At 44.2% G+C, this 18,243-nt stretch overlaps 1 protein-coding gene across 1 annotated transcript in view; it reads left to right on the forward strand.

The window, feature by feature from the left end:
* Positions 1-18,243, forward strand: part of LOC130128682 (dolichyl-diphosphooligosaccharide--protein glycosyltransferase subunit STT3B) — a 100,597-nt gene that overhangs the window by 27,927 nt on the left and 54,427 nt on the right. The window lies entirely within an intron of this gene.

Here is an 18,243-nt window from a genome sequence, read left to right on the forward strand (position 1 = left end):
ATCAAACAAGAACTCCTCTGCTCTGCTTGCAGCGGGCCCACGTTGTCAGTGTTGTCTCAGGCATTCAGGAAGGCTAACTTGGACCACACCAGGCACGGACATGGCGCAGCACATCTGCACGTCCATTAGAGATAAGCAGTGCGATGCTTGCACGGCTTCTGTGGTCAGTGTAGCAACTCCAGTTGATTATAATGGACACGATCTGCTGCGGCAGATGTGTCGCACTGCATCCGTGCCTGGTGTGGCCCTCAGGCAGGCTTTAAGCCCAGAATCCAGCCGACATCTCCCTCTGCAGCTACTTCAAAGGAGACCCAACGTGGCAGTTTTTATGCCCAAAGCATTTGAAGAAGTTCTTTTTAACCACAGGGGAGTTTATGTGATTATTACAGAAGTGAATGCAAATAAGCAATTCATACTTTTCATTGAAAGTAATTTGAAGGTTTTTAATGTTTCAAAATGCAGAAGAGTGCCTGCCACTGTTTTAAGTCCACACAACCCACTAAAAAGATTTTAATTACTGGAATTGTTGTTTACACTCGTTTGTCATTTTCCAAATGAGTGCAGATCTAAACGGCAGCAACCTTTTGTGAGCGTAATTTATTCCGTCACAGTATTTCTCTGGAGTCAAATAAAATTTCAGTTGAAGTTAATGCTATCCATGAGGGCTAGATATCCACAGGGCGTTTCTCTAATCTGCAATTGATATGCCTCCTTCATTTGTACTGTGCTTAGTTTTGAAAAGTAACACACAGCGCAGCAAATACATACACATATCTAAGATTTGTCAGGTTTACGTTTTTGGGGCTATTAACTGTAGTTTTAGTTGTGTCGACTCTTTCTCTCCCCCCTTTTCTCCCCAATTGTACTTGGCCAATTACGCCACTCTTCCGAGCCGTCCCGGTCGCTGCTCCACTCCCTCTGCCGATCTGGGGAGAGCTGCAGACTACCACATGCCTCCTCCAATAGATGTGGAGTCGCTAGCCGCTTCTTTTCACCTGACAGTGAGGAGTTTCACCAGGGGGATGTAGCACGTGGGAGGATCACACTATTCCCCCGCCCCCCCCCCGAACAGGCACCCCGGCTGACCAGAGGAGGCGCTAGTGCAGCGACCAGGACACATACCCACATCCGGCTTCCCACCCGCAAACATGGCCAATTGTGTCTGTAGGGACGCCCGACCAAGCCAGAGTTAACACGGGGATCCGATCCACCAATCCCTGTGTTGGTAGGCAACGGAATAGACTGCTACACTACCCGGGTGCCCTAGTTGTGTCAACTCTTGATTTGGCTAAGAAAACAGTGAATGCTGTCAAGAGCTTGTGCCTCTCAAAGGGTTTATGTATAAGAAGATCCTTCTAGGAAAAATTCACTGATTTCCGACCTTATCTATCTATGACAGGGATAATGCATGAAAAACACTTGCAGTTGTTTCAGATCCTTTCTGCATCTCTGGGGTGGGGGGACCAGTTGTTTTCTTCGTCTGCCAAGTGACATATCTTGACATCAGTTGGGGACCGGAAAAACTTAACAGCCTAGCAAGGTTTCTAATACCCTCAACTACTCTAAAGACGCTGTTCAAAAGACACGTTCTCATTTTCTCGACTAAGCTGTTTCTGATGGTGGAAATGAAATGCCACAAGAATAGCACCGAGGATTTTATGAACAACAATACAGAAGTTTACGCGCAGTGCATTCTGCGCAGTACACAGTACACTGTGAGGACTTAATTGCACCATTTGAGTACATTGCTCATCAGTACTGATTGGACGTGCACAAAAACCATCGGTGAAATTTCCCTCTAGGTACCATTTGTTTTGGTGCACCACTATAACTTCTCAGCGAATGTACATTGCTGTGTTTAGATGCTGTGTTATGCTCTTTTTAGCTTCTTCTTTTTTTCCCCTAGAAAGTTTCACAAGATGAATTACACTGATTCCTCCCCTGAATTACACTGTAGCCCATGGCTATGTAAATTGAAGTGAGACGTTGTTTATAAGTTTTCCTCTTAAAAGCAAGCAGGCATATTGAAGAAAATACTAGTTATAGCGTTTTTTTTAATGTACATGAGTTTTTTTTTATTGAGGCTAAGAAATCTCATTTATTTGAGAATGGAGATTCAACTGCAGTGAAATTTATTCTGTTCTTGGCCATATCCATGGATCCATATCCTTATCCATGAATATTCCCTTAATAAGGAAATTTTGGGAGAGGAACAGACTGCAGCGAACATTAAGGTCAGCAGAAAAAAAATCATTGGCACTCCCCTGCCCACCCTGCAGGACTTGTACACCTCTAGAGCCCGGAAAAGGGTGGGCAGAATCAGCACCCCCCCACACACACGCACCCAGGTCACAGTCTGTTTGAACTCCTACCCTTTGGCAAGGGCTACAGAGCGATGTACACCAAAACCACCAGACATAGGAACAGTTTTTACCCACAGGCCATCTCTCTCATGAACACTTGACAGTATGGTGCAGGAATTGACACTTATTACGTTGTAAATATCCTCCTGTAAGGTGTTGGTCCTCCATGAGCCTCCAAAACAGCTTCAGTGCTCCTTGTCATAGATTTTACAAGTCTCTGAACTCTACTGGAGGGATGAACACCATTCTTCCAAAAGATATTCCCTCATTTAGTGTTTTGATGATGGTGGTAAAGAGTGTTGTCTCACAAGTCGGTCCAAAATCTCCCATAGGTGTTTGACTGGGTTGAGATCTGGTGACTGTGAAGGCCATAGCATATGATTTACATCATTTTCATCCTCATCAAACCATCCAGCGACCCCTCGTGCCCTGTGGATGGGGGCATTGTCATCCTGGAAGAGACCATTCCCATCAGGATAGAAATTTTTCATCATAGGATAAAGGTGATCACTCAGAATAACTTTATATTGATTTGCAGTGACCCTTCCCTCTAAGGAGGACAAGTGGACCCAAACCATGCCAGGAAAATGCCCCCCACAGGATAACAGAGCCCCCAGACCCCCTCATTGTAGGGGTCAAGCATTCAGGGTTTTCCTTTCGTTTGTCACCCGTTTGTAGCTCAGCAATACAATTTACCATTGATGATATTGGACATTTAGGGTAATAACTTTAAACATGCACTTTAGCTTCAACTTCCAAATATATGGTTTAGATAATCTGGTTAAATTGCAGTTGTTGAAACATATCTGATGCTCATTTTCCGATGCCCCCAAGATGCTGTTGTAAAGCTGAATCCAGCAAGGGGCTTGTATCCAAGATCTCGATAACGAAGCTGGTAAATTAAAGATACCCTAACTGGTACGCATGCTGGCAAAAAATAGAAAAGAGGACCTCGGTTGTAAAAAAAAAAAAAAAAAATCCTTTGAATATCAAAAGACAGTCATTGTGACAAACATGATAATAACACTAGGTTTAGGGTGAAAATAGATTTGAAAAACAAAGAGTTCAGCAAAGGACCGTTTCCACACAGTTAGTGTGTGGAAGGCTAATTTGCCTTGACTTTTTGCTCCACTTTGATGTCATGCGTAATAATTGATTAATAGCCTGCTTGATTAATTCATTGACTGTAGTTACATTTTTGGCCATACGTTTTAATAAACCCCTCTTAAGTCATATGCCTATCCTTGTTAAAATCCTAATTACTCATGTTACATGTAACTGAATTATTACCGATAAGTTTCACACATCTCAAGGGGAAGATAGTCTTAGGTCTAATCCATCCATCCATCCATTATCCAAGCCTCTTATCCCTACCGGGATTGTGGGATGCTGACGCCTATCCCAGCAGTCATTGGGCGGCAGGCAGGGAGACACCCTGGACAAGCCGCCAGTCCATCACAGCCCCCCCAATAACCCCCCCCCCACACACACACATTTACACCTAGGGACAATTTAGTATGGCCGATTCACCTGGCCTACATGTCTTTGGACTGTGAAAGGAAACCGGAGCACCCGGAGGAAACCCACGCAGACATGGGGAGAACATGCAAACTCCACACAGAGGGCAAGCCGGGACGACCCCCAAGGTTGGACTACCCCAGGGCTCGAACCCAGGACCTTCTTGGTGTGAGGCGATCGCGCTAACCACTGCGCCACTGTGCCGCTAGGTCTAATCGTACTGGTTAATTTCAAAAACAATACCAGTTTTTGGGGTTTTTTTGAGTGCTTGAGATGGTTCTATCCAAGGTTGGAAAAAAGGGGATTGTGGCCCTGTTAGTGTTGGACTGGTTGACTGTGAAATACAGTCAAGGCTATAATAGGGAGGCTGTGAGAGTTGGGGATTTATGTCTGCTAAAAGACTCCCCCATGGAAGAATAAAATATCGTTGCCTCACAATAATAGAGAGAACGGGATGGAGGGAGGGGGGAGATGGAGAAACGCAACCCTCTGTTCCTGTGCTATTATCTACAGCCTGAGAATATGGAACAGCAGAGGCAGCCACGTGTTAAGAAATAATGATAAAGGTTTCATAGCGGCACAGAAGACTGTATAATTACTCGGCCTTGGCAGTAAAATTTCTGACCCCTTAGGATTGCAGAACACAGTGCCAAGCCTATTCATGGAGATGTGATAGCTTTGAAGCCGCACAAACTTGTGTCATAATATAGCCGGACTCATAATAATAGGTGAGTTTGTGTCGGGACGCTGTTGACTGGACTGTTATTGAGAACGTTGCTCGACTGATGTGTGAGCCAATGAGGCATGGATTTCTAACAGGCTTTATTTGCTATCTGCTAGCAATTTGAAAGCACACAGGCAAGCCATTATGCTCATAGGCAATGTGATAACGATTTTATCAAGGGGAAACAATTATGTGTAGGTGGTCTAATTGTCCACAGCTGTATTTTTAATATCCAGTTTTATGGTCTGTTTTTTGGCGATTGCATGATGGGATTGATGCTTTTTCCCCTGGTATGCTGCTCTCGCTCAGCAGGTGAGTGTAGGAGGCGATTTTTAAGCTGCAGCGGGTGGTGGAGAGCTGCCCTCGCCTTTCCTTCGCTGTAGGACGATCAGCCCTGCAGCCTTAAAATGGAGTTGTGTGTGTGTGTGTGTGTGTGTGTGTGTGTGTGTGTAACCCCTAGAATGGATTGTGCTTTCAAAGAACTTTAGAGCCCGTCTCTCTCATGTGCTCCTTCTAGAGATGAACCTCTTGACATCTGGAGCAGGCAGACTTGCTTTGAGGGTAAGCACAAGCACACGTCAGGCTGAGCGACGAGAAGGGCGTATGTGCATCGTAATTGCCCACCTCAGTGCGGCTCGCCATCAAGATTGAGTTGGGATGGAAAGTTGCGAGCGGAGCCGTCCTTTTTCTCCGGGAGCGCCTTCAATAGAGATCTCAGCCTGTGATGATTAGGGCGGTAATTATTGCTGCTGTTTGTCCTCTTGTGTTTGTGTTTGTGATATCCGATTGATTAGCCACGTGCTAAGACTTTAAAGCTCTTTGTCTGTTGGTTGTTAATTCCCCATCTCTGGGCATTCACTGGTGCTTGCTGCCCCCCCCCCCATCTCACACAGGGCCTCTCTTAGTTTTGGTTGATTGTAACAGTGGATTTTGATAAAAGAGAGAAGCCCTGCGGGCCCCTTGGCTAAATGTAGAAACCGCGGGCCTTTCATCCATCCCTTTTGATTCACTCGCTGGGGTTTGAAATTCAGTGACTACGAGTGTTTTTGAACAACACCAATTGTTTCTTTTTTCTCCGCCACTCTTTTTAATCAGGCTGATACATGATAATCTTTTGTAGCTTTTGTTCATTGTTGTTTAAAGATGTATGACATAAATATAAATTCATGGCTGGCTTTTGGTTGCAGTAATGTTGCCACTGTTGCGTAGATTTTACAAAAGCGAGCCCGTTGCCCGAAGGTTGCAGGTTTGAACTCTGGATCAGCAAGGAAATTGTGCCAAGGGGGAGGGGAGTAAGAAAAGCCCTCATCCCCTTAACGGCTCCCATCCAAGGTAGCTTAACCTGCTATTACGCTGGGAGGACTGCTCAGTGGCCATTGCACTGGGCAGCAATGTGAATGTGTGTGAGCACACTGGTGAAGTGGAGCATGTGTGCACAGTCAGTCTTCCCTTAACAAATGTTCAGAAAAAAAAATCGAAATTAGGATTGAAAATTTACGCTTAAAAACATGTGTGTAGACCCGTTATGAAGAGCTTCACATAGTTACTTTTTTTTAACCCCCCCCCCCTTTTTTTTTTTCTCTCCCCAATTGTACTTGGCAAATTATCCTATTTTCCAAGCCGTTCCAGTTGCTGCTCCATCCCCTCTGCCGATCCGGGGAGGGCTGCAGACTACCACATTCCTCCTCCAGTACATGTGGAGTCACCAGCCGTTTCTTTTCACCTGACAGTGAGGAGTTTCGCCAGGGGGACGTAGCACATGGGAGGATCATGCTATTCCTCTCAGTTCCCCCTCCTCCCCAAACAGACGCCCCGACTGACCAGAGGAGACACTAGTGCAGTGACCAGGACACATACCCACATCCGGCTTCCCACCTGCAGACACAGCCAATTGTGTCTGTAGGGACGCTCGACCAAGCTGGAGGTAACACGGGGATTCAAACCGCTGATCCTCGTGTTGGTAGGCAACGGAATAGACTGCCATGCCACCTGGATGCCCACATAGTTGTTACTTTTAAGCGAGAATGAAAAATTGGGAGCTCAGCGCCCCCCCATTATAGTCTCTACTACTACTTTTGGCTACTCCTGTTAGGGGTTGCCACAGTGGATCATCCATTTCCATCTCTTCCTGTCTTCTGCATCTTCCTCTGTCATGCCAGCCACCTGCACGTCCTCGCTCACCACATCCATAAACCTTCTCTTTGGCCATCTTCTTTTCCTCTTCCTTGGCAGCTCCATATTCAGCATCCTTCTCCCAATATACCCAGCATCTCTCCTCCACACATGTCCAAGCCATCTCATCTTGCCTCTCTTGCTTTGTCTCCAAACCGTCCAACCTGAGCTGTCCCTCTAATATACTCATTCCTAATCCTGTCCTTCTTCATCACTCCCACTGAAAATCTTAGGATCTTCAGCTTTGCCACCTCCCGCTCCACCTCCTGTCTTTTCGTCAGTGCCACTGTCTCCAAACCATATAACATAGCTGGTCTCACAACCACCTTGTAAACCCCCCCCCCCCCCATTATAGTGAAGACCTAATTTACTCCTACATCACATGAGGAATCTACATGATGAAATCTAACTACCCACCTACTCACAGCGTTCACTAGAATCTCACCATGCACAGCCTGCTATTATTATCGGCATTATGATACTCTTGACAGTATTCATGACACTGATTTGACAGTATTCATGACACTGATTTGTCCATCCCATTGCTTTCTCTCCCACACGAAAACTTTCCCACAAAAGCAATTTGTTTCCTTTGCTATGCTGTAGGGAGATGACTCACATCCTTGGAGGTTGTAGTGCCTTTGGTTTGTTCCTTTGGAAAAACAATAGCAGGTGTAGTCTGAAGGTCTGACTGGCAAGTGTTCTGAGATGCCATTTTTGTAATACTGTAATGAGTTGACCCGATTCAGATTTCTATAAATTGCCCTCCCAGGTCAGTTTGGTTTGAACACTCAGCTCCTTCCACCGGTTCAATGTAGATGTGCTTCCAGTCTGATTGTTCGATATCTTTCGGGGGAGGATGCATCTGTGAATGCTATGTTTACTCAACCCAACGCTTTCTTCAGATGTCACATCTGTGCAGTCGGGGGAAACACTCGGGAGATGGGAGGCTAAGCTCCACTGGGAATTGGTCTGTTTGGTCACAGCCTTCTCTGAGAGGAGCCAGTCAGTCTGTGTCTGTGATAGCCATAGCCACATAATGTTCAATTTTCCTTTTCCTCACAATATGATTTACAAGTTACATATTATGTATTTAATAAGGCTACTTGGATTTTATTATGCTTTTCCTCACCTTGTTATACCCACAGGCTGTCTGCATTGAGCTGATTGCTTTGATACTAAACCACTGACTGTTGGGATTCACCATATCTCCCATCTTACCTATGTAATTACTAATCAATACTAACATAGCTCTAATTGGCTAATGGTCTGCAGCCACTGCATAGTGCCATTGAACAACACACAGGGCACAGTAGCAGAATGGTTTTGTTGTCGTGGATTCTGTGAAAACCAGCCTGCAGGTATGCAAGTGCTGAACCTAATCGACTATATAATGTCAGACTATCTGCTGAATCCCTTTTGTTATTTAGCATTATTTTTAGGGATCTGTGCCCATACTACTGTAACCTGTTTCCCCCCGCACCACACACTCGGACGAATTCTCCTCTCTTCTCCTTTTGTTCTCCTCATTCTTCCTCCCACTATCCACAAATTCACTTCAGGTTTCCTGAACCTTAACTGATTGTTTTAATTTACATAAGTCATTTCCCCCACATTATTACTCAGTCATTATTTCAGAATATAGTTAGCAGGGCTTACTGATGGGCCTTACATGCAGTCGTGGAGACTCTGATAATTTCTCAGGTGAGGGGCGTAACTACAGCCATGTGGGAAGAGCGTCATTTCAAAAAGTCAAAGAAGAAGAGCAAAATAAATACTTCGAAGCCAATTAATTACCCTTCTTTTAAGTGTTGCTCTTTCATATGCGGAGATCTGCATGGAAATGTTTGTTTTAAAACTGAATTATTCATTCAGACAATGGGTTGTTTGTTGAACATCAAACATTAATTTGAAGCAATTTGGATGAAGCCCTTGCCATGCTTCACTTGGTTTAATAACCAAACGGGTAAGCAGTGAAGCAGCTTCATATTGCAGAGCCAGGCTTCTGGTAGCTTCCACCCCAAAACTGTGTAGGTTTACAAAAAACAAAACAAAAACCCAACCCTCACTGAAAGTGAAAAGCCCTCATTTATTCCGGCCTTGGACTGCCTCAGAAATGTTCCCCTGGAATGTGGTATATATCTGTTGGGAGAAAAAGCGCTCCTCAGCGCCTGCCTGTTCTCTGCTGAGCTTCTGAGATCAGGATGTCTCAAGAATTGCCTCTAAACTCTGCAGTGGTTTACAAGAGAGTGGAGAGACTATTGGCCAAATCTCCACCCTTTGAAAAGCTGGTGTCTGATTTTGTTGTGTCCTTTCTGTGTGTCAGCATTTGTTCTTTGCAGCTCCCTATGGAACTCCTACATGCTGCCGGCCTGAACAGGAAGGTTGTGGTGGTGATAGATAATGCCATGCAAGCAGTCCTTAAAGAAAGAAAAAAAAAAGTAATTTGGGGTGACACAATATTAGTTTTTTTCAAGGTTTTTTTTTTTAGGTTCCTCCTTTGTTTTTCTTTGGGGTTTTGAATGTTTTTGTGAAGATTCAGCTTCAGTACATATTTAACATGTCAAGAAGGATGATTGGAGGCTTCCGGGTAGCGTAGCGGTCTATTCTGTTGCCTATCAACACAGGGCTCGCCGGTTCAAATCCCCATGTTACCTCCAGCTTGGTCGGGCGTCCCTACAGACACAGTTGGCCGTGTCTGCAGGTGGGAAGCCTGATGTGGGTATGTGTCCTGGTTGCTGCACTAGCACCTCCTCCGGCTGGTCGGGGCGCCTGTTCGGGGGGGAGAGGGAACTGGGGGGAGTAGCATGATCCTCCCACGCACTACGTCCCCCTGGCGAAACACCTCACTGTCAGGTGAAAAGAAGCAGCGGACGACTCCACATGTATCGGAGGAGGCATGTGGTAGTCTGCAGCACTCCCCAGATTAGCAGAGAGGGTGGAGCAATGACCAGGACGAGTCAGAAAAGTGGGGTAATTGACCGGATACAATTGGGGAGAAAAAAAGGGGGGGGCAATTGGGGAGAAAAGGGGGGGGACGATTGGAATTTGCAGCTTGATTTCAGAACACTAAAGCCTACCTATTATAGGATGCCATATAATACCATACAAGTTGTATATCCTGTACTTGACTAAGCCTTTTTTTTTCCACGAGTGTTCGCTCTGAATCACTTATTTGATCAAAGGTTGGTCTCATTGTTATAATAACTTTGTGGAGAACTCTTGAAAGAAGTTGCCCTCATCGGATTCGGTTGACCACCCACGTTCTTTTTCTTCTTCATTCTTTCATGGGAAGCGGCTCAAGCACACTTGGCCACCGTTTTGTCCTCGAGCACTAATCTCTTAAACTCTTGTTTGGTGCAAAACGCTGCAAGCTATGGACTGTGAAATGGTCCTCAGTACCAAGCTCTCTTTGTGTTTCTTAATAGAGCAACACAACCCAGTGCCCTCCACTCGCAGCAATAGCAGAGGGGCGACACCGTGTGCCAGGGGGTTAAAAAGCAACCATTTTCTTTTTGTCACAAATTGTGCACACATTATTTTTAAGGTTTTTACTGGTGAACATTTGTCTGCGCTGTGCAGCAAAGATTTTTTTTTTTTTTTTGTCGGGAAAATGCTGCTGCTTTTGAAGGCAAACCACCACAGGAACTTGTCCAGCCAGACAATAGCTGAACTATTCCAAATTGATTTTACTAGTACTGTAGTACTGCTGCATTTTCTGTGGATGTACAGCCAGGGAGGGAAGGTACAAAGTAGATGAAAAAGGACTGGTTGATTTATTACTTGTGAGATTGCTTAGCTGTGGTAGGGAAAACAAGGTGACGTATACAAACACCGTTTTATACAAAATAGACCGTCATGATTGTGATTGAAACAGTTCTCAAATTGCCCTTATCATTCCTCTGAAGAAGATTACACCTTGAGGTTAACCTCCACAGCCCTGTGAAGAACTCTGGCTGACAGATGGAGGATGCATGTGCTGCTGCATCAGACTCTGCCTTTGTTTGAACCAGTGAACAACTCAAAAAGACGTCTGTGTTTCCAGGTCATTAGACAGTGCATGTTTGACCCTATTAAGATGCATACATTTCTCAAAAAATTACATTGCTCTCTCTGCATAATTGCAGCCCATGTAAACAAATGCCATTCATAAAAATCAAGGCCTTTATATGGCTCATTAGGTGTAATAATTTAGTATCACTGTGATACACAGCTGTTTTCACACAAGTGAAAATAAAGGCCTATTCCCCTGTGAAAAGCCAATTAGGGTGTCAATAGTACTAAAGTTGCTCTGCATAAATGGGAGCCAGGTAAATGTAGAGCTGATTGGCTTATTGACTCCAAATTGTTGTACTATTGAGTATTTGGGGGGGGGGGCAGCATGCTCTGAACAAATTATAGCAATTGCTTCCCTGGGCCTTCAGTGTCAGTGGTGCAGCATAGAGTCTAAGCACAGATAAGTCTTTATCAGACTGTGCTCCATCCTGAATTCGGAAGACTCTGCTCACAGCAGTGTTTTACAACCAAACTGTTTTGTATGGGATTCTTTATCTTGGCCCTGTCAAAATTTGAAGCCGTGTTGAGCAAACAGGCTGGTTTATAGCATTCTGTCTCCTCTGGCTAGTCCCAGGCACAACATAAGCATTGTTAAACAACATTGAAACCTCTCTTGTTACTTCTGAGCATTCATTTGCTGTTGATTTGAATTTTTTTCCCCTCAGGTGAGTCAGTATTTCTGCCATTATTATGTCTCTATAGCAAGCTGATGACAGAGCCTTGTCATTTTTCCCTCATTGATTTGAAAAGGCGGTATCTTATTATTTTGTTTATTGATATGGTGGCAGAGCAGGCCAACAAGGAAGTCAAGTCAATTTATTTGTGTAGCCAAATATCACAAATTACAAATTTGCCTCAGTGGGCTTAAAGCAAGTAGCAACCATCTGGTTGTGTTCCCACTACCACAACTGCCAGCTGGCTGCTTCTGAAAAGTTTTGAGATCGTGACTTGGAGTCAGACCCCTAATGAAAGGAAATTAATGAGCTTCAATGTTAATGTGATTTCTAACTTCTTGTGGCATTAAAATTAAACCAAGCTTCTTGGTTGCTGTTCTATCCCAAAAGATAAGCAGTGCAATGAATCAAATTCAAGCCACTTTGCTGTCTCAGCAAGTGTTCAAACACTGAAAATATGATGATTATTGTATATATAATGTCAGCAAGGGTTGACTTGGTAGGACAAGTTGCTGTGTATTTGGTATTCATCACCTGCTGATTTCAACCACGTTTTAGTTTTTCTCTGCTGCTCATGTAAATAACCCTTCATCATCTGAGACAGAGCCTCCTCTAGCCATCAAACCGGCAAGAAAGTAATTACATCCAATATGTAGATCCAGACTTATTAACTAATTTCCTGTAGCATCTGTACAATATTGCCATCGCACAACAACAAACCACCAATTACCTTGCTATATCATTGAGCAAGTCGTCCTGTAATTTGACATAACCACCACGTACCAACCCCCATGGCACAAAGCACTACCACTGCAATCCCTCACATGACATGCCAGGGAGTATCATCTTGTCTCTGTGAAGGTGGTCAAGCGAGACAATGAGCGCTTTTACAATATGAGAGCAGCTTTGGCAGTCATCCAGCAACCCAGTCATGGTCATCCTTTCCTTTCTGTCACTGCAGTCACATTAGTATTGGGTCAGCAGGGGAAAGAGCTGAGTGCATTTCATGGTGGGCACAAGCTATCTAGTGGTAGAAGCCTCCCACAGTATCTCATTAATTCTGGTGGAAATTAGCTCCTATGGTGGCTTCTTGGCTTATTGTCTCCTGCCTCCTCCCCAGCTCTCACATAGATCTCCACCCACAAGCAGCTTCTTGTGTTAATTCAGCTCCCGAGGTAATCTAACTTGAACATCCTGTCAAGTGACAACTTGAAGACCTGACCAGTGAAAATCAAGTAATAAACAACTACGGCAATGTTGCTACTTAAAGCATGATAAAATACAAATAAACATGCACTAAGAATTCATATTTTGTAAAAAAAATAAAAATATTTTGATTGACAAAAGTTTTCCTGATTCTGAGTGAAAACATAGCTAAGTGACATATCTGTCATCAGCAGGCACTTGAGGCATCCATGTGTTTTTTGTTTTGTTTTTGTTTTGTTTTTTGGATTCCCCCCATTTTTCTCCCCAGTTGTATCCAGCCAATTACCCCACTCTTTCGAGCCATTCCGGTCGCTGCGCCACCCTCTCTGCTGATCCGGGGAGGGCTGCAGACTACCACATTCCTCCTCCGATACATGCGGAGTCGCCAGCCGCTTCTTTTCACATGACAGTGTGGAGTATCGCCAGGGGGACGTAGCGCATGGGAGGATGACGCTATTCCCCTCACTTCCTCCTCCCCCCTGAACAGGCGTCCTGACTGACCAGAGGAGGCGCTAGTGCAGCGACCAGGACACATACCCACATCCAGCTTCCCACCTGCAGACACGGCCAATTGTGTCTGTAGGGATGCTCGACCAAGCTGGAGGTAACACAGGGATTCGAACCGGCGATCCCCGTGTTGATAGGCAACTGAATAGACCGCTATGCTACCCAAATGCCCTGGCATGAATGTTTTAAGGGGATTGTTTATGAATGTTCTAGCTACGAGGCTGAGGGGAGAGTCTCCATAGACATTTTATGTGGAAACCATGTGATAAGACGAACCATTGTATGATAGTCTCAATACCTAAACTTAACCACTATAACTGTTGTTGCTGTTGCCACTGTATAAAAATCAGCTTTTGCATAAGCATTTGAAGTTGTTACTTGTACGCCATTCGCTGAGAATGTGAATCGGCAGTCCTTGCTTGGTCACATGGTTTGCGAGACACAAATGTCACCAAAAAAAGAACAAACAAAACAACAAACAAATTTTTGGCAGAAAAGGGGGTGGAACAAGGGGAAATTGGCTGTTGGACATTAAGTCTAATTCTGTGATGATGGGATAAATTTTTAATGCTGTTTAAGCAATTAAGCAATCATGCAATTAGCCTAATCATATCAGCTTTACTTTCTCAATTCAATTCATTGGTTATCGAATTTAATTGTTTTAGAAGACCATTTCTCCCTTAAGACTATCTGGCAAATTTAAACCTTTCCTCTCTGCTCTGACAGAATGTATTCAGCTCAATACATCTCTATCCAAGATGTAGGCATGTGAGGAAAGCTAAGCGTAAACACACCCAGGTGGAGTGACCTGAAGATATTTCAGTTGAGCCCCTGGATGCTCCTCTGTAACTCATACAGGAACATTTCGGTGTATTGTTCCGGGAACTCACCCAACCTTGAAAAGCATTGACATTGACTGAGTACTGTGGTTGGGTGAAAAAAGCTGCTGCTTTTTCAAGTTGTTTTCACCTGAGCTGGAGGCACACAGCCACATCCCAATTTGAAAAAGCTCACTACTTGGTGAAGGAAAGTTTTGCACCCAACCTGTGAGTTGTTAGTTTAACGTCATTCAGGGCTCTGCTTTTTTCCCATGGGAGGCAGTATGGGGCCATAAAAGAACAGGTTCAAATGACTTGGCTTGTCAAATACTTGTGACATTACACAGTGTCTGAAGTACTGCAAAACCGTACACGAGTGATGTATTCCTTCCTGCACAGGTTATACTGTTTTGAAACATTGCTTGGTACTTTCCGCCAAAGATCCTAAGCTCTCTCTCACTTAAAAGTAATGTATCTACAGAGTCTTAGCTAGTTATTGGAGGGCTGGCTAATTATTGGAGGCAACAAGTGCACTCCAGGAACCAAAGTCCTCCCAGACATGCATTGAATTGCAAGGCGGAAGGAAAAGCTAATGAGGCATCCGAATCAAAGTGAGTTCTTAATTGACTGATAGACGACAATGGAGGCCATCTCATACTATGCAGAGAATAATGGCTCTGTCTCAACAGGAAACTGCTAATCAGGAAAGCAGGCCTTGATAAAAATCAGTTGTGACTGCTGCAGGTGTCCTTAAGTGGTCTAAAGTGCACAAGATGCTCCTTTTAATTTGCATTCTTTGCTTTGAGATTATAGAGTTGATGAATTTTTTTTTCACCTTCATTTTTTTGATGTTCAAAACCAAAGTGGTCCCCCCCCCCTTCCCAAGCACATTAGGTACTTAGCCTTGAGCTCACATACTCCCTCGTTGTGCTGCAGCACTATCGGCAGCAACGTACTCTGTTGGCCAGGGACAAATCGGCAGCTATGCATTAAATAGCTAATGTGCTTGGCAGAGCTACATTATCCGCCCCATCAAAGTGACAAACGCAGGGATGAAGCACTCCGCTCCGCTGACCATGAGATCATTGGAAAATGGGTTTTATCCACAGCACCATATCCGTAGCCATCAAAGTTTTCTTTAAGAGCGCTTTCTGCAGTTTCCTTTACTTTTGTCTCATGGCTTTGACAGCTGACAAACAATGTGGTTGAAGTGGCTGGCTGGCTCCATCTGCCTTGGAAGGCCCTCTGCAGAGCGCTCACACCTGGCTGTGTTTGACCTACTCTGTTCTCTGTGACTTTGTACTTCCAAAGACTCCCAAAAGGAAATAAAAGGGGGTTGTTTAGATGACTGTCAAATTTGAAAGGGACAGGGTTCGACTGGCTGCAGGAAGGACTTCCAATAAGCAGAATTTTACTGGCCGAAAGACAAAGTTGCACGTGGAAAAGGTAGATTTGTTGTGGCTGATGCCAATGAATTATAGGAAAAAAGTTTTGTTGTGCAGAGGCAATGTGTTATTATGGGGTTAGACTTGTTAACTTAAATGACTTTTACCAGCCAAAAAGACCTGAGTTCCAGGGGTAAAGTTAGCGACTACATTCTTTACTTTTTTTTAAACTTTATTACTCCCCATGAGGAAATTTATGCTCTGTGTTTAACCCATCCTAGCTGTGTAGCTAGGAGCAGTGGGCAGCCGCCGTGCAGCACCCGGGGACCAACTCCAGTTCGTCTTGCCATGCCTCGGTCAGGGGCACAGACAGGAGTATTAACCCTAACATGCATGTCTTTTTTGATGGTGGGGGAAACTGGAGCACCCGGAGAAAACCCACCGCAGACATGGGGAGAACATGCAAACTCCATACAGAGGATGACCTGGGATGACCCCCAAGGTTGGGCAACCCCGGGGTTCGAACCCAGGACCTTCTTGCTGTGAGGCGACAGCGTTAACCAGTGGTTTCGGACAATATTGGTCTTTTCAAATCTCTTTGTCTCCCTGTATCCCAGTTGGTTGTTGTAGTTTTGGTGCGTCGACTTCCAGGCGCTTTTCTGACTTCAGGTTGTTGGGAGTATTGTCATCTGATAACCTAAGGAGGCACCAGGACATCCTGTCCTACTTATCCCTTTACCTGGCCACTTGTTGCTGAGCATAATGGGCTCATATAACATCAGTGGGCAGTGAGGATGTATTTTTTTGTATTTCATTGGTGTATTTTGATGTATTTCATTTTTGTTTTTGAAAAACAAATGATAGTTCATTAGGAACACGTGAATACCCATGCGTGTGTATATGAAAATTCGCATGCACATGTTTAACTATTCATGAGTAGCTTTTGCAGCACTTATTAAAAGTCAAAAAGCATGCTGTAGTTTTTTATTTCTGAAGTGTTTTCTCCAAAGTGCAGATGTGCACAGCTCACTTGGCTGCTAAAACAAATATCTTTTGTTCCATTGATTCAAAACCTGTGTCCCTGTTGTGATGGAAAAACTCATCACACAAGATTAATATTGTATTTTTCAATAGTAGGAAATATATGTAAAATGAAAACACTATGCCAAAGAATAATGGTATTCATTGATTTCAGATAATCAAGAGTTTATCCTTGAACTTTGCTGTGGTCGAATCGGATGCAAAAAAATATACAATTCAAACACATAGACAGAGATAAGTCTTGAAAATGTTGCTTTATGTGATGGTAATGTAATGGAAACAGCAAAAAAGTATTGGAACTACAGTAAATTGAATAAATCAATAGTGGACAAGTGAGTGGAGATTCAGAAGGCTCATATGTATGAAAAGCTAGTCTTGAATCCCAGACAACTGAAATTCACACAGAGAGCGAGAGAGAGTGAGAGAGAGAGAGTAGGTGGCGGTCCAGAAGGCTTGTACATATGAAAAGCTAGTCTTGAATCCCAGACAACTGAAATCCACTTAGGAGAGAGAGACAGAGACAGAGATAGAGACGGAGAAAGAGAGAGACAGAGACCCTTCCAGTAGCCCCCTGCATGGAGACGAGTGCTTCATCTACGATGTGGAGAAAGAAGAAAACCAAGCACCTTGTGATTAACGAGCCTCACCTCACGCCAGCCATTTTGGAACGGCTGTCCTGGTCCCGAGGCTCAGTGCACACACTCCAGCAGCTTTGGGACAACTGTGCTGCTGCTCCTCCCTCCCTTTCTCTCACCCACACTTGAACACACACACTTGAACACACACACACACACACAATCATAAGCTGAATCACTGCCTGCTGAATCATAAGCTTGTAAAGACAGAGTAGAGGGGGAGAGGGAAAAAAAAGCTCTCGATAAGCTTGGGGGCTGTTGTGAAGCTGTTGTCGGACGTGTTTCAACCATGTTCTCCAGTGCAAGGGAAAAAGAGAAGTCTGTCAAGTCTTTTTACTGCAGCCCGACACCAACGCATCTTAGATTAGTCACGACACAAAACAAATTAGAACGCTCACCACAAGGAAAGCACTTAAAAACAGCATGTACTGTTACAGCCCAAACTAGTCTGGAATTGCTTTGTCACATGTTTGTCCTCATTGCGTGCTGACCGTGTGTTTTTTTACTTATCCATACTGCTGTTATTATGTTTGATAGCTTATGATTCAGGGAACCTGCCCCTGGTGTGTTAGAGAGCTGATAAGCTATGCTGTGAAGAGGTTATCTCTGGCTGTCTCTGCCATACCTCTCCATTACTGTCAGCCAGAACAGGTAATTGTCCTTCAGCGTGCCACTCTTACCTACCCAAAGGTTCTCCATGCATGAGGTGTCTTACATCAGGTATATGGGCCTTCCACGGATCACGCCACAAAGTAAGCCTGCTCTAATGAGCTGACCAGGGAAGAAGGTCCCTCGGAAAATTTACCAAACGCACACTTTGGCAGCAGCCTTCTCTACAATGTCAGCACTTTCAGCGCTGTGCTGCTTGATAAAGTTCCAACCCCCTTGGCTTACTACTGCTACAGTGTGAATCAAGGCCAATTTGCAGAGATATTCTTTTTAATTATTTCTGGGGGCATATTTGATCATTATTTCTTTTTCTAGCTTCCAAACATCATATCCATTCTGTCTTTGTTACTCAAGAGCGTGCTAATGGTAAGAATTGGAAATCGGGTTGGTATTCTTTGTGGAATATAGTTAATGGCTTTGTTTGGAGGAATTCTGCAGTATGTGTGCTAGAGGCCTCTGCATATTTGAACCAGCA

The sequence above is a fragment of the Lampris incognitus genome, chromosome 18 (assembly GCF_029633865.1).
Source record: "Lampris incognitus isolate fLamInc1 chromosome 18, fLamInc1.hap2, whole genome shotgun sequence".
NCBI classification, from domain to species: Eukaryota; Metazoa; Chordata; class Actinopteri; order Lampriformes; family Lampridae; genus Lampris; species Lampris incognitus.